Raw genomic sequence first — 26,027 nt, 5'->3', positions numbered from 1 at the left:
TTAGCTCAGCAGAATTTCTGGGTGAAATAGAGGAACTTGCACCACAGGCAACAAGGGGTTTTTATCGCAACAGGGTGGATATAGACAGCCTTGAGGCAGAGACATTTCTACAATATGATAGATTATAATATTTAATGACATTGCTGGTCAAAACCATGAGCACGGGGAGAGCATGGACAGTTTCCCTGGAATTTGTCAGCCTCTGACCAAAGTCTTTCTAGGTTCTAGAAAGAGAGTAAGGGCACTAATTGTCATCTGTCATTAAAGCTAAATGCTGAAACTTGTCTCTTTTTTTTTTTTTTTTTTTTTTTTTTTTTTTTTTTTTTTTTTTTGGTTTTTTTGGTAAAACCCCCTGAAGTCCTACCTGTACTCAGGCTGGATTTTACTAAGGACAGTAAAAGCAGTAGGACACATCCTACTGATATCAAGGACCAGGAAAATAACACCTGAAAGAGCTATTAATGAAAACCTAATGGAGTTGAGGAACTGTAGAACAAGTTGGGCTGGAAAGGACCCAAAAGTTCAAGTCATTGAAACCCCCTGCCCTGGCAGGGACACCTCCCACTGTCCCTGCTCCAAGCCCCAGTGTCCAACCTGGCCTGGAACATTTGCAGGGATCCAGGGGCAGCCACAGCTTGTCTGTCACCCTGTGCCAGGGCCTGCCCACCCTCACAGGGAACAATTCCCTCCATATATCTCTATGTCTAAATTTCTCTTCTTCCAGTTTAAACCCATTCCCCCTTGTCCTGTCACTCCAGTTCCTGATGCACAACTCCCAGCTTATTTTGAGGACTTTTTAATATTTTTAGCATAATTGTTTGCAAACCCCTCTGTCTGGCCCTAGATCTGCACCCTCATTAGGTTGACATTTGAGAGGTTTCCCTTAAGATCACTCAGAATTTCACCTCAAGTCCCAACCATGCTCACACAGATACAATAATGTGTCAGTGACTGTGTGATTTGAGCCACACAAACCTTCTGCAAAAGCTGGAAGTCACACCAAATGCTCTGACATACAAGATTTTTCATACAAATAATTTCTCATAAAACATAAAGTGTTAGTCCGTGTCACTGATATCTAATGGATTAAGTTCTTGTTTTTCCTTTAGGATCAGTTACTGGGGAGGAAGTAAGAAGGAAAAGAACCCTCAAGCAAAATGAGTCTGATTATCAAAAGAAATAAAGGGAAACACAGTGGGTCAACAAGAGACATGGTTGTGCCTGTAGGAATCACAGCCTCTAATCCAGGACCTAAACTGACTCTGGTACCTTCCCAGCACCCAAAAACTCTGCCATCCTTTGTCACTGGCTGGGCACACACAAACACAGGCCTTGGGGGACTTTTGATGCTACAGACTTCTCTGAGGACATGGCTCTGGTTTCCTTGTCTTCTGCTTCTCCATCCCTCTTCCTCCCACCCTCTTCCACTGCTTCCACCACTGATCAGTGGGGTTGGTTAAACACATTTGTTGTGCCTCACCAGTATGGAAACTCATAACAAACCAGCAGTTTAAGAACCCTGGATTTTTGCAACAAACTATCCATGAAGTCCACGTATGCCCTTAAAAAGCACCTCATTCCCCTGCCGTGGATGGTGTGCCTTGGATTGTCCTGTGGGGTGCAGGATGCCATCCTGGTGTGCCAAACACACCCAGGGATGCTCCATGGGCATGGGATGGAATTTGTGACACAAACCTGCTCGTGCAGCGGGTAGAATTACCAATAAGCTGTTTGACCAGCCTGGGCAGCTCCTTCAGCTTTTGTGTTTGCTGTCTGCTCTGTCCTGGTTGTTTTCTTCCCCCTAATCAACACCGCGGAGCGAACAACTCCAGTCCTGTGAGCTCCTGTGCTCTGTCACAGCACTCAGGCAGCTCCTTGTCAGCAGAGTGCCACAGAGCCTGCAGGAATTAACTTATTAATCCTCACACCCCACGCTGATATGGACAGCTATTATTATCCCCCTTTTCCATGGGGAGAGGGGAAACTCTGCGAGGTTAAACATCTCAGCCCAAGGTCACACGGGGAGCTCGGCCAGGCTGGTCCCTTGTGCCCAGGTCGTCCTTCAGGAGCTGCAATGCCTCCTCACAGCTGGGAAACACTTTGACAGTCAGGGCTCACACCCACACAGCAGGGAGCAGGAGCACTGCATTTATTTGAGGAAAATTTGGGGAAGTTGTCGAGGGCGTCCTGCAGTGCACAGGGCACTGAAACTCCTTTGGGTCAAAAACCAGAATCGTGAGGTCTCAGCAGAGTAGCCTTGGGCAGATGGTTTGTTTTGCGTCCTTGCAAAGCCAGACTGTGTCAGGATGGCCCAGATGAGTCCTTGGAATGTCCTTGGAGTGCAGGGAACAGGAGCAGCCAAGGATGTGCCTCACACCTCTCACCCTTCTCCTGCTCCACCCTTCTCCAGCACAGCCACTTGCTGCCCCAAATTCCTCCAACCAAAACCACACCAGGAGAAGCCACACCTGTAACATCACAGAGGAGAGCAGCATGGAGCAGAAATACGAGAAAGTGTAATTCTGAGGACAGCAGAATAATGGTCAAACCCTCTGCACTCGCAGAAATAGAATTGCTCTATTTCTTTCTACCTCTGTTTTTGCCATCTGTAAAATCATCACGAGGGTGGCACGAGTTTTTTTGCAGACCTGCTTTTCTACAACAGGATATTCAAGATTAGGATTTATTCCTCCTCAAAGTGAAAATGAAATATTGAAACCTCTTCTTTATGTTGTTGCCAAACGAAATCTGTGTTTTATAGCCGTGTCTAAAAATGGGTAACTTAAGTTTTCAGACTAATTGGAAACACAAAATTAAGGCACCTTTGAACAACTGTATTTGAAATAACAAGCAGAGATTTAATCTTTCATGAAAGGCTTCAGCAGAGACGTTTGCCCCCTCCACCCGGATAGTTTGATGCTGTCCAGATGTTTGCTGTGTGATGGGTGTGTACCTTCTGTCTCTGATGAAGAAACCAGCCCAGACATCCCTGGGTTCCTTTCTTTTTACAGCTTAAGAGGATTTAAACCTGTTTTGTCCTGGACTGTCTACTCACATTATCATTAGGGATGGGCAAATCACAATGGGAGGGAAAGGCTGGCTTAGGTCAGGACTGAAAGTTTTGTTGCCTAGGCAAACTCAGCCAAAACATTCATGAATTCAAAGGGTTTTAGCCCGCAAGGATATAGTAAATCCATAGCTTTTAATTTCTGGGTTTGCAAAAAGATATTCAGAGATCGACTTTTCTTATGTGATTAGTCTATTTTTATTCTGGGTAAGAAGGCTAGGGGTAATGTGACAGCAACGACAAAAAATTATTCTGTGGATTTATGACAATTCCATCATTATGTTAAATCCTCTGCATGGCTGCATAAATCAAGCATTTGTATCTGACTGAAGAGGAACAATATTTATGTCACCAAACCCACCCTGCATATTGAAAATGGTGGAATGATCAGAAAAAACACAAAAGTTTCCAGTTCAGCTACTAATTAGCATACGTAATTGCAGTTTCCCTTTCAGACTGATGGTGGCTTCTGGTTTTGATCAAAACAAAGGAAATAACAGAAATAAAAGCTCTGATTTTAAAATAGATTTTTCCTACATTCTAGGTTATTTACGCAGTATAAAGGTGGTGTCTGGTGTATACTGGCAAACCCAGGAGGATGAATAATGTTAAAGCTACCAAATCATTAGTAATAATTTTATTGTCACTGCTAATACCATCAGCTGTGGTGGTAAGAACCTGCAGAAATTAGTGCAAAACCAGACCAGCCTTCAAGTCGCATTTTTGTAATTAAGAAACCATTCATGTGGGACAGGAGGAAGAGCAAAATAATGAATAAATTACTTGCTTGGCATTTCATAGAGCCTACAGAATCCCAGAGTGACTGAATTATCACACATATAAGCAAGACAAGGAAATAAGCTAGAGCAGGGTAGACAAATTTATTCCTGGTGGCATTCAACACTCCTGAAATCCAGATTTTTATGAAGGATGAGTGCATGCTCTTTGACTGCATTGTGGATCAGAAAGAGCAACCCTTCCTCTGCATTAATTCCTGTGTTATCCTTTCCCTGGGGAAGGGGGAAGCTGGAGAAAGGATGAGTGATTGCACATTCCCAGGGGAATGCCCTTGTAAGACCACTCTGTGTCACATGAGAAAGCTCTTGGAAATTGGGAGAAACAACTCCTCACGAGTGGAGGATGCCAAATCTTGCACCCATCTCCAAAACATACCAGAAGGACCTTCTGGGAAGCTGCAAGATCGGAATCACTGAGGATGGAGAAGACTTCTGAGACCATGGAGCCCAAGCTGTGCCTGATCCCCACCTTGTCCCCAGCCCAGATGAGGGCAGGAAGCTGTCCCAGGGGTCACTTCCTTCCTGAAAAATGTGATTCTGTGAGTTTTCCAGCCAAAAATCTCCAGATGTTGGCTTCCCCACAGAACCACAGTGCGAGGTTCTGCAGCAGACAGGTTTTCTGTGCAGAGCCAGGTGTAGCAGAATCTCACCTTTAGTGTGTTTCAACACCTCAGTCAGTGAGGAACAGCTCAGAAGAGATTACTGAGAGGACCCCAGCTCGATGTTTTTAAAATTAACAGCCATTGCACAAAAAATGGAATGGCTGTACCAGTCTTCCATCACGGACTAATTTCTGTCTGAAGGGTTTTGAGCACAGGTGAAGTAGGAGTTGTCCTGGCTGAGCTCTATTACAAGTAAATAATTTGAAATAGGAAGATTATCCCCTTATATCTGTCATCATAATAATATTGGCCATTGAAGGGAACATGAAAAAATAGTAACAAAGGAAAAATGCTCAAATTCACTGTGCTAGTGAGTGGAACAGGTAATGGAAAAGAATTACAGAATTATCAAGACCTCCAAGACCATCAAGTCCAACATTCAACCAAGAATGAAGGGGGGAAAATTTAGAGTCATATCCTCTGCTGGGTGCAGACATTGCCAAAGATAAGACATGGAATCACACAGAGCCTCCTTCCCAAGCTTCCCTGTTCTCAGGGGCTCTGTGCACAGTGTGGAACCAAACTGACACTGAAAGGTTCCTCTCCAGAGTGTTCTGACCCAATTCCTGCTGAAATGCCCTCCTGGTGACTCCACCAGCACCATCCCCACAGCAGCCTGAGCCAGGCAGGTGTCCTGGGGGACACAAAACCCCTGAGCAGCAGCTGAGCTCTGTCCCCTGCAGGGGAATCCACAGCCAGCTGCTCCCATCATCTTCCCATCGACCGTGGCCAGAAAAAACAGAGCAGGGGCCAGGATATATTAAAGTGTTAACTGCAGGCTGTTATCTGTGCTCTGCAATTATGAGTGTGATAGAAACTTGGTGCTTTTCCCCCTTGCACTGCTGCTCTCCCATGCCAACATGTATAGAGCAGATTTTTGTGCTTCAAATCCTAAGCGTGTCGTTGCTTACTTGCTGCCTTGAAAGTCAGCTGCCGGGGTGGGAAACTAAGACAACCAGATGTTTTGCTTTTCATGCTGAGGAAGTGAAATTAGAGATCATCTTCTTTAAGATTTTTATGAAAAAAGCTTCAGATATATAAGGGAAGTCATAATTTTAACCCTGTGCAGTCAAAGCATCAAATCCGGTAGGTCTCATCACTGGTTAAAAAAAGGTAATTAAAAAAATAAGAAGAATAAACAATGTGAAGGGAGGGGTAGAAAACAGGAGGAAGAAAATGGAGTAAATATCACCCTTTGTTCTCAGTTATGACTTGAAAATTAATTATCTCCTTCATGAAGAGTAGGTAAATCTCGACCACTTAAAAATTACCAGTTTAAAAAGTCCAACAATGTTTATATTTAGAACAAAGATTTCTGCTCCTGGCCTTCATAACCTGATACTTCAAGGCACCCACTGCTAAAACAGATGCACATCTCTTACTGCAAATTGCCCACATGTTGTGGCTGGCATCCTAAATGCATGGAGATACAAAAATCCCAGTATTTTCCTTGCACACTGTTTTTCTGAGGCGTATCTGACAGTCTCCAAGAGGGCTGCTGCCATGTCAGGGCAGAGGGGTAGGAGGTTTTTAGGCAAGCAGCCTGGAGTGGGAAGGTTTCATGCACTGCCAGCTCTTGGCAATCAGTGCTGTGTGAGGAACATTCATGCCACAGCCCTATTCAGCTCCTCGGTGTTATCACAAATGGGAAATTAAACATTTTGTCTCACAACAGAATACACTGGCTGGCTTGCACCCATATCCCTTTAATTTCATTTGTGCTCGCTGCAAATCTGTTTCTCATTTAGCTGCAGCTTCTTTCTCAGCTGTGCCTCACTTTATGTGTGTTGTACTGCAAGTGAATTTGTATTTAGAAGTGAGCACTGCTCCAACCACAACTCTCAATTCAAGCCCCATTCAACTCTGTGACTGTTTAGATTTAAACTTTAGCCCAGATCTAACATTTTTTTCAGTTGACTTCTGCCTTTGATACAGCACAAATCGAATCTCTGGAGCTGAAGACCTTTGGACTATTAGAAGGCTGAAACATGAATCCATATCAAATCCACAGCTTGAGCTCGTTTTTGGGGCAGTGGTGAGGTCCAGGCATGAAGTCCTGCTCATGTTTCCTATCCCTCTTTGCTAATATCCTTGGCATCAATTCACCCACTACCTTTTCAGCCTGGATTTTGCATATTCAGGCCTTTCTCAGCCTCCCAATGCAGCTCCTTCCCAGAGATGTGCCAAAAATAAAATCCAAAACTGCATTTGAACCTCAGTGATGTTTGAACCCCACGGAAATGCAAGCCTTAGAAATTGAACAGTGCAACCACTCTGGGTTTGCTCTTAAATCTTCAGGAATAACTCAGGGAGCAGCACAGGAGAGGTCCTGACTCCTGGAGAAGGTAATTTTTGTGGTCAGCAGGAATGGCAGTATCTTTAACCAAACTGGAACCAGAGCAGAGCAAGAAGAGGACAGATTTTTCCAGCTCCCAGTTCACTGCCCACCTGGTCATGGCAGAAAATGTCAATTTCTCTTCTCCAAAACAGCACAGCAATAAGTGCTAAAAATCCCTACATCAGGAAAATCAAACCTACAGATTCTTCTGTTTGTTTTACTTTTTAAACACTTCATGCCTCTTTCTGTGAGAAACACAATCTGTTTTCAACCATAAATTATGTTTCTGCTGTTAAAAAAAGAAACAAAAACACAAAACCCAACAAAAACAAACAAACAAACAAACAAACAAACAAAAATTTAAAAAAGCTTGTGAGGCTGCTTCCCCCTGATGATGTAGTTATGCAACATCAGCCCAGGGAAAAATTGTCAAAGGGAATGACAGAAAAAATAATATCATTTGAACCCCAAGGAAATGCAGGAAGTTTAAACACCAAACAATGGCATTTTTCATTTTCTTCGTCAAAGAAAACAGGTTTCCCCTTATATTGTTAAAAAACCCAATCTTTACCTAGAAATACCTATTCACTGAGTAATTGTCCTGCACTGATTGAGGCAGGGATGAAGCCTTTTCTGCAGCAGCTCTGCTGCCTGGTGCATTCATCTCTGGTTCTCCTTGTCTCTACCTGCACAGAGCTCTGGAATTCTACTCCCTGAACATGCCAAAAGGGTTTTAATCAAGGACTTTGTTAAAAACACAGTGAAGCATTGGTTTCCTGACGTTTGAGTGCAAATTCATTTGTTTCTTTTTAGGATCACAGGGAAAATACTGGAATATGTTTAATTTCTTCTAGTACATGGCGAAAAAAGGGAATCTCTACTATCCTTATGTTGCAGGTCAATAACAAGGAAAGAACCAGAATGGTACCAGGTATTTCCAGGTACCATTTCTTGCAAAATATGAATTGCAGTTGTTTTTCAGGCAGCTCTCCTGTGGCACAAGTGCCTGTAAATTTCAACATGAGGTTGAAATTACAGGAAATTCCCATTTTCCCTGCCCATCATGGTGATTTGCTTCACCTAAGCACAGGCTGTTGTGCAAGAAGGGGTCTCTGCAGCTAAAAGCCATCATGGACAGGAAAACCTGGCTGGAGCTTTGACATTTCTCTGCATCTCCTCATGTTTTGATTCTTTTCTGTTTGAAAAGAAATGCAATCTCAGGGTAGGAATTCTCACCTTTCCATGAGCTAAAATTATAGTCATGGATCCAGATTCATTTATTTTTTAAAACGCAGTGTCTCCAAAGTATTGCAAAGTGAAATTCACCAAAAGAAAAAGTTGGGTTTTTTTTTCCATTCTACTGAGTTTTTTAGGAGTGATAACAATGATGGACGTACAACATTTCATTACTAATTTTTTTAGTGGAAGAGCTTGGCATGTCTTACTGGTTTTAATAAACTTCCAATGGTTGGAAAAGCTGAAAAGCAAGGCAAAATATTTATAAGCTACAGAATGAACTCTGGGATAGCTCAAAACTGATCTTTAAAAAGTCTTTTCTTAAATCCTCTAAATGTTACCTAAACTGACAGCTACACGGAGAGCTCCTTGCAGAACCAATTATCATGCAAAACGCATTCTTAAAAACTAAAAATCGTCTATTTGAACTGCTAATCTGGGAATTAATGCTAATTTCATAGAATTAAAGAATTGTTAAGATTGGAAAAGACCTTTCAGATCTTCGAGTCCACAACAGTTAACCCAGCACTGCTGTGTTCACCAATAAGCTATACCATTTAATCATAAGTATCTAATGATTTGCTGTCATTTTTTACCTATAAAATCCCTGGGAAAGAAGTGTTTGATGAGGGAGATATCACAAACCTAAGTTGTTAAAGGCAGAGGTCGCCTGGTGAATTTATCAGGGCAAAAAATGTAAAACTTCTGAGAAGAGCTAAAAAAAAAAAAACCCCAAACACAAAGACAAGATTTTCTCCTTTCGTTCTGGTTTTGTCACGCAGAATTATATTTGTGGTAGTCACTGTCACAGGATGTCACACAGACCACAGTTTTAGGAGGGATTAGAGGGATTGATGGGGCTAAGCCCATCAGCAGTAATTAGGGTATCTGCTCGAAATAACATTTACCCCGTAAATCCACATCCTATCTGCAGCAACCTTTTGGCAGAGATATTCCCTGGTGTGGGGATGGGAATGGGAATGGGAATGGGAATGGGAATGGGAATGGGAATGGGAATGGGATGGTGACTCCAGGCAGCTCCAGCAGAGCAGGGAGACAGGGCAGGGCTGAGCTGCTCTGACATCCCTGCCTGGCATCCCTTCCTTCCCTCAGCCCACCTCATCCCTTCCCACCTCATCAAAACCTGGGGAAAAACAAGGACACCACATTCCCAAGGCCCCGCTGAGGGAGGCTACCAGGAGCCTGGAAGGGGCCAGTGGAAAGGCCATGTAGGTGAATAATCAGTGTATTCCAGTGATGCTGAGCCTGGGGAAGGAATGCCCCAGGATCTCTGTGGCTTTGCAGATGCTCCTCAGCTGATCAGCTTCCCCAGGAGCTGACTGTCAGCTCTAAATCCCTTCATAACCATTTCTGGATGAGCTTTAGCACCATTTTTGAATGTGCTTTAGTGCCATTTCCTAAACTAATCACACTGTTGTGCACCGTTTTGGGGGAAAAAAACAACCAAAATACAATAGCAACCAACAGCAACAGAGCAACAACCAAAAAAAAAACCCCAAACAAGTCAAACCAAAATAACAAACCCAGAAAGCCCTCAACATTTTTCTTTCCCTTTTTTGAAATACATCAGTACTCATTCTGTCCTTTTTACAGATTTTAAAATTAAAAGGTTTTGCAGGAAGGAGACTGTTGGACACTTGAAACTACAGCCTCAGCTTGGCAAAACCTTGGCAAACAAAAAAAAAAATGGGATGGGAATCTTGCAAGTCAGGCTGACCAAAGTGGTGCAGCTCATTCCTACGAGGCATTGGGTAATTTTACTGATATTTGTGGAATAGGAAGCTGCTTCCCCCATCAGTGGCTTTGGTCCCTCTGGAAGTAGGGGAAGTTATCCTGAATTTTCTCATGCAAAAGAACCAATTTGGCACCAAGCATTTGGGTGATTATGCTACCTTTAGGGCAAAAAAAGCAATTTCAACCTTAAATTTATCCCTTATACAATTCCATCCACCACTGGCTTAAGCTGTGCTTGAAAGACTGTGCTAAGCTAATCAAAGGTTTTATAAAATCATTAATTAAATTACTGACTTAACTGTGTATGCTAATTATTGATTGAAGAAGGGAATAATTATGACTGTATAAAGAACCAAAATATTTATGAACAGAAAGTTAATTCTTCCTCTTAAAGGTATCTATAAAATCATAAATGCAAATTCCTCTTACAAAATTGGTATCATGAGAGACATCAGATTCAGTCCTATCAACTTAAGGAAGACATTCACCCACAGATCAGGGGGAAGAATTGGATGTGGATTTTACCTCTCCCTCCACACTGGTTATTGAAATAACCACAGAGCAATTAGCTGTAAAAACTGCTGTCAGAGGTTATGAAACAATGAGGATTAAATCCCACAGAAAACTCTAAAATTTCTAGCAGAATCAGTGAGATAGAGTGAATTTATAATAAACACCTACAACCCTGTGCAAATATTTATGGTCAGACACACAGAATGGCTTTTTTAGGAGACCTTTTGGGTCCAAACTGGATCCTCAGACTCCATGGATCCCATGGATCCTCCAACCCCACAGACAATCATTATTTTTCTTTTTTTAGTAAAAAACACCCAACCACTTAAAGTTCTGGTCTCCAGCAGGAGCACCCTGAGCCTTTCAGCAGCTCAGGAACTCTTTTATGTCCAACCCTAACAAGACCCTCAGGTGTTCTCTGGGCACACCTGCAGCCACAATAAATCAGGTTTTCCCAAAGCTCATGCTGCCTCCAGCTGACCATTTTTCCTAAGTTCTCAGTGACCTGGACTGAAATTCCTGCATGTGAGGAGGGCTGTGCCAGCTGAGAGAGAAACCAGCAATATTGCACACCAGCCTTCCAAACATCTCCATCAATCCCTATAATCAGGTGAAAATACCTTAAAAACAAGCACAGCATTATGCAAACAACATGGATACAAGGATGTCACAAAACTGTGCCTGTTCAACCCAAACACAGAGAGAACAGTGTGCAATTCCTTACAAGAGGGACAGAATGCAGCCCTGTCCCTTTCCAGGTTAAACATCACATTCTGTTGTGATGTTCTGTTCTAAAATGTTTGGAAACCTCAGGATTTTTCATTTTGAGCACAACCTGTGCCAAGCTACCAAACCAAATTGGAGCTGGGGAGCTCTTTGGTACCACTCAGCTGTGATAAAAGAGACATTCCCACAAACCAAGCAGGGCCCACAAACATTAACAATATAATTTCAGTATACAATTCCTCATTGCTGTCAGAGGGACTAAAATTTTCACTGTCAGGCTCCTGAGAGTGGGAAGAGAATATAATCAAGTTAAATACATGCAACAGGACCCGAGATGTAGCATTTGAGAGCCACCAGAAAAAGCTCTAAACCAGATAAATATCACCCAGCACTTCACAATATCAGAACAGGAAGCTCTTAAAGTTAACTGGGACTAACATGGGAGGGAGTGAAAGTAACTCCTCTCTGCATGTGATTAAAGGAAAAATAAAGCCAAATATTTCCCAAGTTGCAGTTCTACCAGTAGGCTCTGTCACTCATTTCACCACAGCTCTGATGAATTTAAAACATATAAAATTCATTTTTAACACCAGACTTTGAGTACTTCTCTGTATGAGAAGTGAATTAATTGGAAATTCTCTCTGTAGGCAGCACCAGTGATAATGAATAATGTATAAAATGAAAATGACTATTTTATTTCCCTTTTTTAAAAGAGAAAATTCAGAATTAAAGTATTTTAAATATTTTAATTTTTTTATTCATACTTTCCCTGAAGGCTAAACTTTCATTCTTTTTGATTTTTAGGTAATGCACATTAAGAGCAATGCTGAGTATCAGAGATACCCTGAACAAGGCCTCTTCTATCATGCATTTTTATGATTTATTATTGTACCGTTTTGATGGTGCAAAGTTGCTTTAAGGACACTGGTCTTGTTCTTAGCATTTCTTATATTGTTGTAGAGCCTCCAGAATGCCACTTCAGTTGGTTTCATTGTTAAGGAATATAATAAAATGAAACCATAATCTTGCTGCAGGTAATCAGACCTGTGAGGTTTCTAAGCAATCCATTTATCTGATGGAGAACTGTAGCAAACAGAGTGGCCTGGCTTCATCAGGCAAGACAGGAAAAAATGTTGTTCACATTTACACATTAGTATGTTACAGTAAAGGCTTACATGTCATGGAGAGATTGTTACCACTCCATGATTTAAATGCTGAAATAATTAACTTGTCTGACTGAAAAAAAAAAAATAAAATTACAAAGGAATTCAAAGGAAACTAGCCAGAGGCGATTATTGTATTAGCAGTAATATCCTCCTTTGAAAACAGAAAAACCTGCTTTTAAATGTCCTGTGGGCTATGGATTTTCTTCTGATGTCAGCAGAGGGAAGGCAACTTTCCTCGTGGCTCTTTGAACAGCTCAGTCCATCACTGTCTGCTCTGACACGTAGTCATTATCCCTTCTCTGCAGTCAGCTCCACGGGAGAGCTCCTGCATGAGATAACAGCACCTTCCCCAGAAAGGCAGAAAAGTGGAGTTTGCTGCTCCCTAAAGACATCTCATCCCCAGCATCACCTGGGGAATCCAAATCCGTTTGCACAACAAATGCCTGCAGCTTGCCCTGCTCAGGTTCTGGCTTCCCTGCCCTGCCACCCACCGAGCTGCTGGAGGGGTGGATTTCCAGAGCTTTCACTCAGGAAAGGAGTCTACAGTCCCACAGCAAGATTTTCAAGTGAGGCAGCAAAGAAAACAGCACCATTTTCAAGTCACCAACAGAACTCGTCCCAGATTAATTCTTACTGTCACTTCTTTTTCTTCTGAAATAGAAAGAGGTAGCCTTTGTAGGCTGCTCAGATAAAACCTGACAGAATTGCATGTGCATAAGCAAAAAACATCATGTATTTCCATGGAGATGGATCTCATCTGGCCACTTTGCCTGCTCCTCCCCCTGCATATTTCTTGTGCTGATGATGGATGTCTGCTCCTCTGGGAATTTTTCATCACCCATGTCATCAAAGCCATCCATACCTGAAAAACTGGCCTGGAAAATCCCTCCTACCTGAGCCCTTGATCTGATGCTCAGCAGGCTGAAAGTCATGACAGGCAGCCCTAAGCCCTTCCTTTCCACATCCAAAGCACAGGGGGAAGGAAGGGACAAAGGGGACAGAGAAGATGTTTGTCCCCAGAGAGACCTCAGAAAGAAATGGGTAATTCTCAGCAGCAGCTGAATTGCTGAATAAGAAGTCCCATGTGCTTGGGTAAACTTTGTCTGCAATATCCCAACTTGTTTATGCTTCCTCCTACCTTGCTCCCACTCCTCTCATTCCTCCACAGCTGCTGCCAGTGCTCAGTGCTCAAAACACAGCAAGAATTTGGGATAGACTGTCAGGTGATGGGATTACTAGTCTAGACATAAGGGATTAAATAAAAATATTAGATGTTCTTGATGGGTGAGAATGAGTGTAACAGCCTTCTTCTCAAAATTAAAACAAAATACAAAACAAAAAACCAAAAAACCAAACCAAGCAAACAACAATAAAAAAAAATTTAAAGTTACAATGAATTCATGTCATGGTGGCAAATCAAGTAGGCAAGTTTAATTTGTGGGAAAAACCCCAAATAACACAAAATTACAATAATAAAAAATAAAAAAATTATTTTTAATAAAATAAATTTTATTTCCTTATACCTTCCATGGCCCCTGCCTTTCCAAGGATGCCCCTGTGGAACCATTCCCTGCTCCCAGGGACCACCAGAACAGACCCCTGCTTTCCTCATCAACTTTGTGCTGAGAATCTGACTCCCTGAATGGCTCCTGAGAGTCACCAACAGTTGTCTGCCTCAATAAATCTCTGGAAAGGAAAACAAAGATGCATTGTTTGAATGTGCACTGTCACCGTGGGGGTAAATAAGCACGATTAATGTTTTGCTTTAAAAAAGTCTGGTTTCTGTACTCCGAAAAAGACCTGCAGTGTATCTGTTGTTCAGCTGAAATGTAGTAATACAAATTGGTTATAAAGAAAGTTGTTTATACAAGCCTCTCTCCGCCATTATTCCTTTCCTCTCTTCCCTGCTATTATTTATTTTAAATTCCAGTTTAAGTGGATTAGGTTTCATCCATAACCAGTATGTGACTGCATGTTGCCTCAGTGCCAGCTTCTGCTAGGACCTCACTGAAACCACCCTTCTTCCTGATATACCAGAGAAGAATGTTTCTTACCAATGTTTTCCTTTCTAAAATGATTCAGAGGCATTCTAGTCTTATTACACAGAATTTGTTAAGGGGTGTTTCACAACCAGAGCCTGGGTAGTATCAAATCACCTGTGCATTGCACAAACACAGACACAAACCTGCTTTAAAGTAACATCAGCCAGGATGTGTGCTCAAAAATGAGCAAAGCTAGAGTTTGAAGCAGTCTGAGCCTCTGATTAAAGGCAGTAAGATAATTGATAGCAGCAGTCTATCCCCACTCTTAAAGAACTTGTGATACAGTTCAGATCTGGGGGAAAAATCAAGTCTAAACCATGACATCCCAGCTCCGTGTGGTGTGAGCCCCTCTGCTTTTTGATTGATTTTGTCATTGTCGTGCCTTTTGAATGATTTAGGAGCCTCCCTTGCCACTTTGGGGAAAGAAGAGGACACAGAAGGGAGGAGAGGTGTCTGTCTGGCCAGTCCCTGGTTCTTCTGCTGCTCTCCTCCCTCCAGCTCCCCCTCTCCCTTTCTCCCCTCTTTGCCATCACAATTTTCCCCTGTTGGCAGCTCCTCTGCCCAGTGGCCAAAATCCCTTTCCAAGTGCAGCCGTTCCTCCCATTTTGTGTGCCAGTTCTTGATTTAGCACAATCTTCTTTCCTCTTTTCTCCTCCTGACCTGCACCCACCCCAAGTGGCTCTCATTTGCCCTCTGCTCCCACATCTCTGTGCCCAGTGGTCTGATTTTTTGATCAGTTTTCTCCATATATCTCAATTTCTCCACGTAACTCTGAGCCTCATCATCTGCATTTCTCTTGTTCAGCCTTTTTGTTGCCCAGTTTGAAGTTGTGTCATTTTCCCACTGCTCGTCACCTAATCCCTTCTTACCCACTCACTTCCAAATTCCACTTCCCTTTCACTGTTTCACATTTCCACCTTCACCCCCTCTTTCCTGGGCTCCTCATCAACATCCTTTTTCACTTTCACATCAACATCCACACCCAGCAGTCCCTGCCATGCTGCTGGAGCACGTCAAGGAGAGGCTCTCCCCTTCATTTCATCCACTGTTCAACCAAAATCCAGCTGTGTAGGAGATTACAGGTGAAATTCCAGCAAAGTCCTGCCAAATTCTTGGATTCGACAAGTTCAGCATGGACAAGTATCTTCATCGCTTCCAGAGCTATAGTAATAATCTCTTTAAAATGCTTATATATAATTAATAAAGGCTTTTCAAAAGAATGTGAGCTCCTCATGAAAGGAGCCTTTGCTGCCAGCAATCAAATTGCTGGAACTTCTCAGAGAAAATTTGCCAGAATTCCTTTCAATAAGAACAAAATAACATTGTTTTATTCAGTCTTGTTTTTGGAAAAAAAACCCAAAAAACTCAAACAGGTATTTTCCTCATAATTACAGCCAGCCTGGGGCACTCATCTCACCTGGAAAGCTGAAGTTCAAATGATTGATGTTGAGCAGAATTTAAAGTATCAGGGAACTGAAAGCAGGGAAAATACAGACACCCTTAAACTGTGCTGCAGCCAATCTCCTTCAATGGTAATTATGTATTTTGCTTTTTACTTTCAGGTCAAGATTCAGGGTGTTGCAAATAAAATGCAAGTCACAGAATTACCAAGAGCTGGGTCTGTTGCAAAAGCCATGTGGAAATGTCTTCTGCTCTCTCCTGAGTGTGCTGCAGCTTGGAAAATGTTTTGCTTTGCCTGAAAATAGTATTTTTCTTAGAGAACATCCAGAGCTGGTGAACTCTGTGTCTTTGGTGCTGCATCTTCTGTTGTTCAGCTGCATGGAAGTTTTTAGTGAACTCTCACGGCCAAATGATTTTTAAGTTAGATTTGCTGAGGCCCTGTGTCGTGCTCTTACAAAAATCAAGAAAAAGGGAATACCTTTTTTTTTTTAAACAGCACAAGGAGAAAAAAATAGCCCAACATCCATAGCCTTGTCCCCTCTTATCTCTGACAACATGTGCAGGAGGATGCACTGCAGCAGTGCAGGAGCAGGGTGGGATTATTGTATTAAAGCTCTATTTATACCACGGAGCTCAGAAAGAGCTGTCAGAGCAGAGATGTTGTAACATGTCCTCTGCATCAGCAGGGTTTGGAAGCTCAGCTCAAAATCCCTGCCATCACATTTGCCTCTTGGCAAGCTCAGCACACTGTGGCTCTGTGCTGTGAGGAAGGCTTGTCAAGAAAAAGGCTTTTGCTGCTGCACCCCTATATTCCTCTTTCTAAATATACCATATTACCTCTGAAACTTGCAGCAAACAGAGTGGTAAGAAGTGAAAAAAAAAAAAAAATTAGCTATTTTCGTCTTCCTTTCATTTTGCAGCATCCAAGTCTCTGCCTTTATAAGTGTTTGATCCAAGAAGGTAAAACGTGGTCCCAAACATGGAAATCACTTTCCTGTTAGTTCCAAATGCAAACAAATGTTCAGACCCCATGTAAAGTCAGAATTCTCAGTTTTAGGCAAAAATTAAAGTCCGGATAAGAGCTTCCCCCTGTGATTAAGAGTACTGTAACTTGTATAACACAGCAGCCTGATGTCCAGAAAGGAGCAAAGAGGAGCTCAAGGCAAGTTCAGCCTCTTTGGTGATGCAGAAAATCAGAGCAAGCAGAATAAATCCAGGCCAGACAATAAAACAAGATAAAAGTTACACATAAGGAATAAAAGAGAAGCCATCTCTATTAAAAAAAACCCAACTTCTAGATCAGTGAAATTTTATTGATGTTCAGAGTATTCCACAGATTACAAATATGTTTATTTGCAATAGTTCCAAGGAATTTCCCATGTAAAACTTACTTCAATCAGTTTCCAAACAGAGCTGATTTCAGGTTTACTGATTCAGATTCTGTCTTTCTGCAGCATCTCAGTGAGAACCCATCAGAGCAATTCCCTGAACACAAACAGATTTATTGTAGGACGGAAAACACAAGTGACTATTTTGTTGCATCTCAATTTATTCTGATTGGAAGCAATAGTTATTAAAGATACAAAACTCCCATGGACTTGAATGTCTTGAATTTTTGAATGCCATAAATCTCAGGAAGGAAAGCACTGTCTCCCTCCAGGCAATGAGGCAATTGCAGACAATTGAGAAGTCAGGATCCTTTTTTCAGCCAACTGAAATTATGAGCACTTCTATATCAATTTGAAATCTGGTCTCTATTGACTACCAGTGCAAAAAGCCACTGAAATTAGAAACATTCTTTTGAATTTATGTTTAACTACAGGATTGTTTTGCTTATTGAACTTCCCCTATACTTTATAAATAATAAAGGAAGTTGATAAAAACAGCTTGATGCTCAGGAATCAATCTGACTTTCCAAGTTGCACAAATAGGAATTTTTCACCTCTTTTTTTTTCCCTCCCCATTTGCTTGCAAATTCAGCAGTAAAATCTATAAACAATGTTGAAACACGATAAAGAACAAAACCCACAATTTCATTTTCGTTTCCAGCTCCACAGAGCAAAGTTGCAAGAATTTATTAAGCTGGCAGTCTCCTGCACAGATTCTGCTCTCTCTGCTTTACATTCTGAAATAAAATAACCAGAATGAGGTTTGTTCCTTTGGTGTTTGGGTTGTGATTGTCATTGTGAGTCCCTTCATGAAGGACACTCTGGTGTGTGTTGGATGCTCAGAAACTTCTCTCCACAAACACAGATTTATCCAAACGACTGCAGCCCTGGAGAGGGATCAAAGCACATGGAATCAAGTAGCAGAGGAACTTCTTGGCGTCTAAAATCACCAGTTCAATAAGAACAACTAATTCAAAACTGCAAGAGGCACCTCCCACCAGCTAAATCATGGGGTTTTATTCCATTACAACCAGATTAAAAACTTATTTTAAACGTATTCTAAGAAATCAGCTGCGATCACATCACAGCAGACTATCCTGTTGGGTCACCCTGGTTCAGCCTGTCTTGATTTCAGCATCAAATTCCTTGGGTTAGGTTAATCAACTGCAAACATCCTTCCTCCTACCTTTAAAAAAAATCACTTAAAAGCAATCTTCTCGTCAAAATATCTTTTGGGAGGAATCCTGGTAAAGCTTTTAGGTTGACTTTTCATCCTGATTCAGTCTGAAATATTTCCCCAGATTGCAAGCTAACTCCCTATTTCTAAAGAATTAAGCATTTCAGTTTCAGGGGATGAAGGAACCACAGCACAAACAGACTCAAAAAGAGCTTTTAAAAGCCTAATTGTAAAAATATTATCTTTTAAACTATTTTTTTTTCTTTCAGTGACTCAGAGAAAATTCCAGTGCTCATTATGTAATCTGTGACTCCCATTGAAGTCATGAGCATGAGTACCCAAGAGGACATTAACCAAAACTTTGATGAAAGACATTGTTTGCAGCACTTGCAACACCATTGCATTTCATCCTCCAACAAAGCCCAAAATAACCTTCAGAATCCTTGCCATTTCCTCTAAATCACTTCTTCTGGCAATACCACATGCACACTGCAGGGAAAAAAACACCCCAAGCAGCCACAGGTGGGAAATGCAGCAAGATTTCCTATGCATTTTAACACACTTACTAATTAAAATCATAATTTGTCATGTCCTAGCTGGGAGTAAAGCATGAGAGTATAAAACAGAAATCCATTCCTGCTCTCCTGCAGCCTGACCTGACTGTGGCCACATTTTCTGATCTCTTTTTCTTGTTTTACCCCAGCAGGAGGGCTAAACATCTCTGCAGGTTTGAGTGGCCCTGAATCTGGCCCACACCTGAAAAAGACCCTAAATCTGGAGATTTTGATTTTGTGAGGCTTCCCCAAACAATCAGGACCTTCACAACACAAATGCACTTCCATTTATTTTACAGAGCAAAGCAGAAAGTACCATCTAAACATTACACAAGATTTACATTGGGGCTCCACACCTTCTTTTAAATCAGCAAAATTTAATCCTTCATCCCCCAGCTTCTAAAAAAGACCTTCAATCATTAAGTTAGAGACACATAGAGGCAGCAACAGGGATCAGCACCAGGAATGCTTTTCCAGGAGCTCTGAAGCCTTGGGGCTGCAAAGCTGAGGATCTGGAACATCAGGGGAAATTCTGGCTTTGCATGTAAGTCTCTGCACAGTGATGGAACATCAGCAGGGATGGGGAAATCAGGGAGCTCCTCTGGCTGAGGAAAACCTGGATGGAGAGCTCAGCTTCCTGGAGAAATCAAAGGTGTTGTTAAGAACATCTTAAACTAACAGTTTCAGAGCCCTGGATTCTTGCAATGAAGTGTCTTTGCCATACCATGGTGCAGATTGTGTGTTTAATGCTGCAAAAGGTATCTCCTCCTCCTCCCCACCCCCATGAAGCCCAGTGCTGCCTTTGTGGGTTCTGAGGTGATTTTTGTACATATCAGAGAAAACAAAGCGAAATGCACATGTTCTCACTGTGTGCTTCTATTTAAAGAAGATTGCTTTCAAATAAATCATGTCCTAGCAGAAATATGTGTGAGGATGCCCCTGTCACACCTTAAAGGAAAAGTTTAGAAAAAAGTTTAAAAAAGTTTTTAAAAAGTTTTTTAAAAGTTTAGAAAAAAATTTTAAAAAAGTTTTTAAAAAGTTTAGAAAAAAGTTTAAAAAAAGAAAATCCTGCTGTTTGCTCACAGGCAGCCACAGGACCTGATGAATCTGTTTAATTGCTCATATCCTAATTGTTTTTGTAGGAACCATCTGCAACCTACAACCCCAAGCTACCACAGGAAAATAAAGTACTAACAGGGAATGTCTAAGAGCCAGTTTGGAAATGCATCAAAAGCAGAAATATGTCTTAATAAGCCACCTGTCAAAAGTTCATCAAATTAAAGAACACGGAAGCCAGCACAGTTTTAATGGGATAAAATATTTGTGTGACCACTTGGTGACGTCCCTGTGTGTCACCAGCTCGTGCCTGGATCTGCTGTCCAAAAAGAAGGTGATGATGGGTAAAAAGGAATTCTGACTGACAGCCCTGCAGCCCCACTGACCAATGCACTGGTCATTGCCCGGCTGTAGCTCGGACAAGATGACCCTTCATCCCCTGAGCCTCCACACCAGAGTGGCCTGAATCCACCTGGGGATTATGGAAATGGGCAAAGAGGAATCAGAATCAAAGCTTTCTTTCCTTTAAAACACTTCTTTTTAAATTATTTAAAATTTAAATGTTTTAATTATATATAAAAAAAATCTGCTGTGAATGAGTGTTAATCTTTCTTTTGCCAAGGCTGCAAAAAAAAAAAAAGTTCTAAAGATTCCCACTTCTTTCTCTCTTTCATAATATTCATGTTTGTAACTAACACCTTTGCAGGGCTGAAACTGAGAATTGAGAATGTCAGAAGAGAGAAGCAATTTGAAAAATAACTCTGTATTTGCTGATATTGTCACACTAATATATTTTGTGATCTAATAGGCTGCCTACAAACTGGAATATTTCACTGCTGTGCCTGATATACTCCCATTCAGTGCTCTGCATCAGCTGCATGCTGAGGCAGGATAGAAAAATTGTGAGCCCAGAAATGTCAAAGGTCAAATTTCAAACTTTAATGTGGCTTGACTTTAATTTAAAGCAACAATAGCAGCCAGTATTGAAACAATTTGATGCTAAAATTTCCAGTTAGAGCAGCGCATTGAAGATTCCTATTACTCTTTTTTGTTTAAATTTCTGGATTTCTGGCTTTCCCTCTGCAGCTCAAGGTGTGTTCTCCAGCCAGGGAGTGGAAGGCAAGATGCTTTTCACCACCTTTAATCAGTCCTGGGGGAAAAGGCTTGACCAAGAGGTAATAAATTTCACCACAAGCATCTCTTCTTTCTCTTGGTGGCACAGGGACCTCCAAGGGTTGTCTTTTTGATGACCATTTACACAAACTGTTAGGTAATAAAAAGAGTAATTTATTCAGGTTTTAACATTTCAAAAGCATATTCTAGCCACATGTATTTAAACTCACTGAACATTTAAATATTTAAATAAAAGTGGTTTTTTGATCACCCTGAAATTCACAGTATTAATCTCAGATGGAGGGCTGTGGTAACAGAGCAGTTTAGAAGTGATGTGTTTAATTTCTGTTTAAGTGGTTAAAAAGAAATTAAACTCTACATGAAGATCCCAGATGCTAGATTTCATCTTAGCTTTAAAACTATGAGAATGTTGCCATTGCCTTAATCAGAGCACCATGAAAGCAGCCCAGGGATAACCACATGCTATAGCAGATCTTGAAGTTTTTCCTCTGGACAGATGATCACAAAAGCTTAATTAGTTATGCAACATTAAACTCAAGGTTTGCCTCTGTGAAACCCATTTTAATCTAGATGATTTGCTGCAGAGCTTCAGTGTGAGAGACCTGAAAGGATGAAATTGAAATTAGATAAGTTAGGTCTTTGCAGTGACCATTGTCTCCATCCCTGATTAGCTATAACTTCAGAGAATTTACTATTAAGTGCTTCATCATGCAAAGATATGTCTTCCCTGACTGGGTAAGATGTAACCATTAAAAATGCAAAATCCTAAAACTAACCATACCCAATCTGCAGGGAAAAAAGGCTCTTACAGAGGTACCTGCATGGTTTTTTACCCAGTAAAAACCAGAGGGAAGGAAAGCTGAGCAAGTCAAACCCACCCTTACTCTGACACTGTATAAATCCACATTAATTTCCAGTTTGAAGCTCCAAGTACTTGTGGTCCTCTGTCCTCAATAACAGCGGAAAAGGAAGAATTGCAGGGAGCAGCAATAAGGTCAATTAGATGCTGGCAAGACAAACAACTAAACATTGCAATTCTTGAAACTGGAAGAAAGCAGCAGAAAGCAACAGGAAGCCGACAAGACTGACATCCATTTCACCATGCCTGATGTGGGATAATCACCTCTTTGAGAACAACATGAGAGGGCATCAGATGAGCCCAGCTGGCTCTCAGGTTCCACAAACCCTTAAAAAGCACCAGGCAAGCTGTGGAGCCCCTCACCCTGAGATACAGCACAGGCTGAAGGTTTACAGGGACACGAGGAAACAATATGTTCCTGGGACCAACAAAATATTCAAATATATAGAAAACTGGCACCACACTTGCTTCAGGAACTGTCTGAAGTGCAGGTGGCTGGAATAGTGTTCTGGAGCAGGACACCATGCATTTTTCAGTGTTCTTTCTTTAAAAGCCTGTGCTGTGAGATTACCAAATGTCCCTGGCCTGTGCCCAGCACTAATCCAAGTAGATTGTGTTAACTTGACCTCTTTGGGTGAAATGTTAGTTAAATGGAGTGGATTTGTGCTCCATTCTTCCCTATTACAAAAAAAAAAAAAAAAAAAAAAAAAAAAAAAAAAAAAAAAAAAGTAAAAACTTCCTCGATGCCAGATTAATCTCATGCACATTATCCAGTTTTTACTGAGCAAATAAAGACATCAGACATCTTCTTTTGCATAAACCCCGAAATTGTTTTAAGAATTAGAGCTGAATTAGCCACTTCTATTCCTCTGGCTCTACCAGCTCAAACAACACAGTCCCTGACCTTACAAGAACACAGACAACTCTTGTGAACACCATTTTACCCTTTCATGCTGCACCAGTTCTACCAGCATTTCACATTTGAGAAAGGACTTTTAATTAATCCTCTGTAAAGAGGGGTTGGGTGTCAAAATCTTCTCTCTCTCTTTTTCACATCTGAGCACAAGTCTTGAACTTCCATTGTCTCTATAAAAATGTCATCCTACAAACTCCCTATAGTGCTCTGATGCACTGATGCTGATGTTTTCAAAGAAGGAATACTTTTTGCGTTTGTTGTTTATTTGAAGTTGTTCAAACTCTTGGTGATGTTCAGCTGCACCACTGCTCCTTGACAGTTATTTTCCCCAGCTTCCTCTGCCCAGACCTGTGTCTAAATTTGTCCTTTTCTGGAAAGTTCAGTTGATCCAGGAATCTGCAATTTCTTTAAAGTGTTGCGTATTTACACAGGTCCATTAAAAGGCACAGAAAGAAAAATAATTCCAGATGCAGATGGTCCCTGATAATTCCTTATTCCTTAATGAAGAATGTGTCTATTTTAAGATCTAAGCTTAGTACCATTTGCATAGGAGACCACCAACATTTTTAAAGTGCATTTCTGAGGAGAATAGAACAAATCTGAGTCCCTAACAGAGATCAGCACACCTGCACAACCTTGGACCAGGCAAACAGACAGGCCCAAGGACCTTAATTTAGCACATGCTGGTATCTGCTCCCTAAATCCTTGACCTGAGCATTCAGAAAAAGCATTTTTCCCCACTCACTTAATTACACTTACTGAAAGTTGGAATTTTACTTCTGCTGACCCCAAACTTCATTAGAGAAAAAGAAAACAAAGCAAAGTAATTTTTAAAGAAAAGAGATAAATACCAGGACACAGATTTGAAGGAATACAGTTTCTTATTTTGCAGACAAGTCGTGTTCTTACAGGCTGAATTCAAAGCATCTGCAGCCAACACCTCCAGCCCTCCAACCCAATCTCAGCAGGCAAAAGGAGTTTGCTACAACAGATTACCAACAGAACCATCCAAATATCTCAGCCAAGCAATGAGGACCCTCCTGGGCCCCACAGCCCACGTCTTGCCATGTAAAGGCAAGTGCCAAGGAATGTTCAGGGACAAGCTGGATGGGCTTTGAGCAACCTGGTCTAGAGGATGACATCCCTGCCCATGGCATGGAGTTGGAACAAAATGTTCCTCAAGGTCCCTTCAAACCCAAACCATTCTGTGGTTCTATAACTCTGTTAGTGATGAGAACCTGACCAAAGGTTCCTGACATATCTTTGTTAGGAACAGAGAGGAAAGCAGCAGCCTGGGAGAAGGGCAGAGGCAATCAGGGAATCTGCATGGAGCCAGGCTCTCTCCCACTGCCCTCCACTAATTAGCCACTGCCAGAACCCCTCACCAGACACCTTCTGATGCTCCCCACAATCTGATTTTCTCACAGCCTCAGGAAGCCCCAGCAGATCATCCCAACAGCCCCTTTCTGCCTTTATCACCACCAAAGGATGGCTGCAGGCTCTGGAGTGAATATAATGACACAGAGCTCAATAACAAACCACCCCTTATTTCAGTGTCTGCCCCATGACTGCAGGCAATCACTACACCTTCTAAAGGTGCAGCCCAAAGCCTGCAGTTATTTTATTTAGCCTCTCTTGCAGTCACACTTATTGACTCTGCTGCCAGTTTCAAACTCAGGCCCTTCAGCAGGATGTACAAATGAGCTCACAGACCCTGAAAGGACTGCGAGTGCTTGAGGATGTGTTATCATTCCTATTAATTGAAATTCACCTCCTCACGTCCAGTTTTAGACACTCTCCTTGCTGCAGCTAATGCTGGCAGTAACCTGTGAGGCAGAGGGGAGGACAGGAAGGCATGTGTTAGTGTTTTTAGGCTGACAGACCATTCTGTCTCAGTTATCACCACTCAGTTGTTATTCCCTCCATCACAGAGAATTCTTAGCTAATTCCCTGGACCTGTCACAGGTGCTGTGTCACCTTGCCCATGGGAGAGAGGGGCTCATAGCCAAGATTGTAAGGACAATAGCTCAAGACTTGTGGGATTTCTTCCCTGTATAGCACACATTAGGGGACAAAACTCAAATGAACACAAGTATTAAGGCAGTGATGAATGCAAGCATATATCACTTATTTGTCCTTTTTTTTCTTTTCACTTGAAGCTTTTTTAATAGTTGGGTGCTGTAGCATGTCCAAGTTACACAAGAAGAAGGATTCACACCTGGAGATAGGTGTGAAGAATGATTCCTTCCTAATTGCTCATTGCTGCTTTATTTTTCATAAACTGCAAAGCACTATCAACCTGCAAACACAACAGACATAAAATTTATGTCTGCACCACGACATGTCAGAGCATATTCAGCCCCAATTCTTTCACACTTCTCCATTAGCTCATTAAGCATCATCTGTCGTGGTGGTACTGAAACATTTACTGAAAGTTAGAATAACTCATTAAAAATTGTATCCAATCATCATAACCCTTTTCCAGGGATTTCAGTGCTTTCAATCCATGCTGTGTCTAATAAATTTGGTAGATGCCAGATTAAAATCACACTTCAGCATGTTTTAGCACATTATTGCCACAAGACCTAGAATTTGAATGTGGTGTTCTTGCAGCCATGACAGATTTACTGTAGTTTTCAATAATGAACTAGGTGGGTATGATAACATCTGTATAGCTGCTAGAGTTATACTGTATTAACTGTACCTTTACCATAAATAATTCTTGTAACTGTATCCATGTATTTACACTGATATTTTCTTTACATTTACATGTATATCTTCTTGCCAACCTGAAGAACTCCTCCAGGCCTCCCTGCAATGCTCTGTATTAAGATGCACAGTCACATTACTATAATATTATACACTGGAATATGTAGTCACTGCATTTGGGTGAATATATAATTATACATATTCATCATGAATACATGATGGGTGCTACAGTCATGCTGTATTGCACAGGCAAGCAAGAAGTGAACTGCCACTTGATGAGCAAGAGAAAAGTGGAAATTCATGGCTGTAGCTGAAATCAGCTTTGATCTTGTACATCCCATGGCTTGGCTGGCACAGCATGGTCACAGTAGGGTCACCAAGTGGAATCCCACTCAGGATTCCTTTGTGGCTGAAGTACCTGAAAAACAAATACAGAATTGACTCCTTTGAAGTGATTTAACTAGTTGGGAAGATGCTCTGCCCATCATGCAAACCAGCTCTGGGAATACTGGGGACTCATGGACAACTAAC

General features: G+C 41.5%; 1 long non-coding RNA gene across 2 annotated transcripts in view; it reads left to right on the top strand.

Moving 5' to 3' along the window:
• Positions 1-287: 287 nt before the first annotated feature.
• The window catches only part of LOC146424213 (uncharacterized), a 156,429-nt gene continuing 130,689 nt past the window's right edge, over positions 288-26,027 (top strand). For both annotated transcript variants that reach the window (XR_014847107.1, XR_014847108.1), the window contains exon 1: positions 288-342. This is a non-coding gene — a long non-coding RNA (uncharacterized LOC146424213). The remainder of the gene's footprint in view (positions 343-26,027) is intronic.

This window comes from Lichenostomus cassidix, chromosome Z, assembly GCF_008360975.1.
Source record: "Lichenostomus cassidix isolate B80296 chromosome Z, HeHo_3.0, whole genome shotgun sequence".
Lineage (NCBI taxonomy): Eukaryota > Metazoa > Chordata > Aves > Passeriformes > Meliphagidae > Lichenostomus > Lichenostomus cassidix.
Note: the sequence above shows the minus strand (reverse complement) of the source record. Positions and strands in the feature narration are given on the sequence as shown.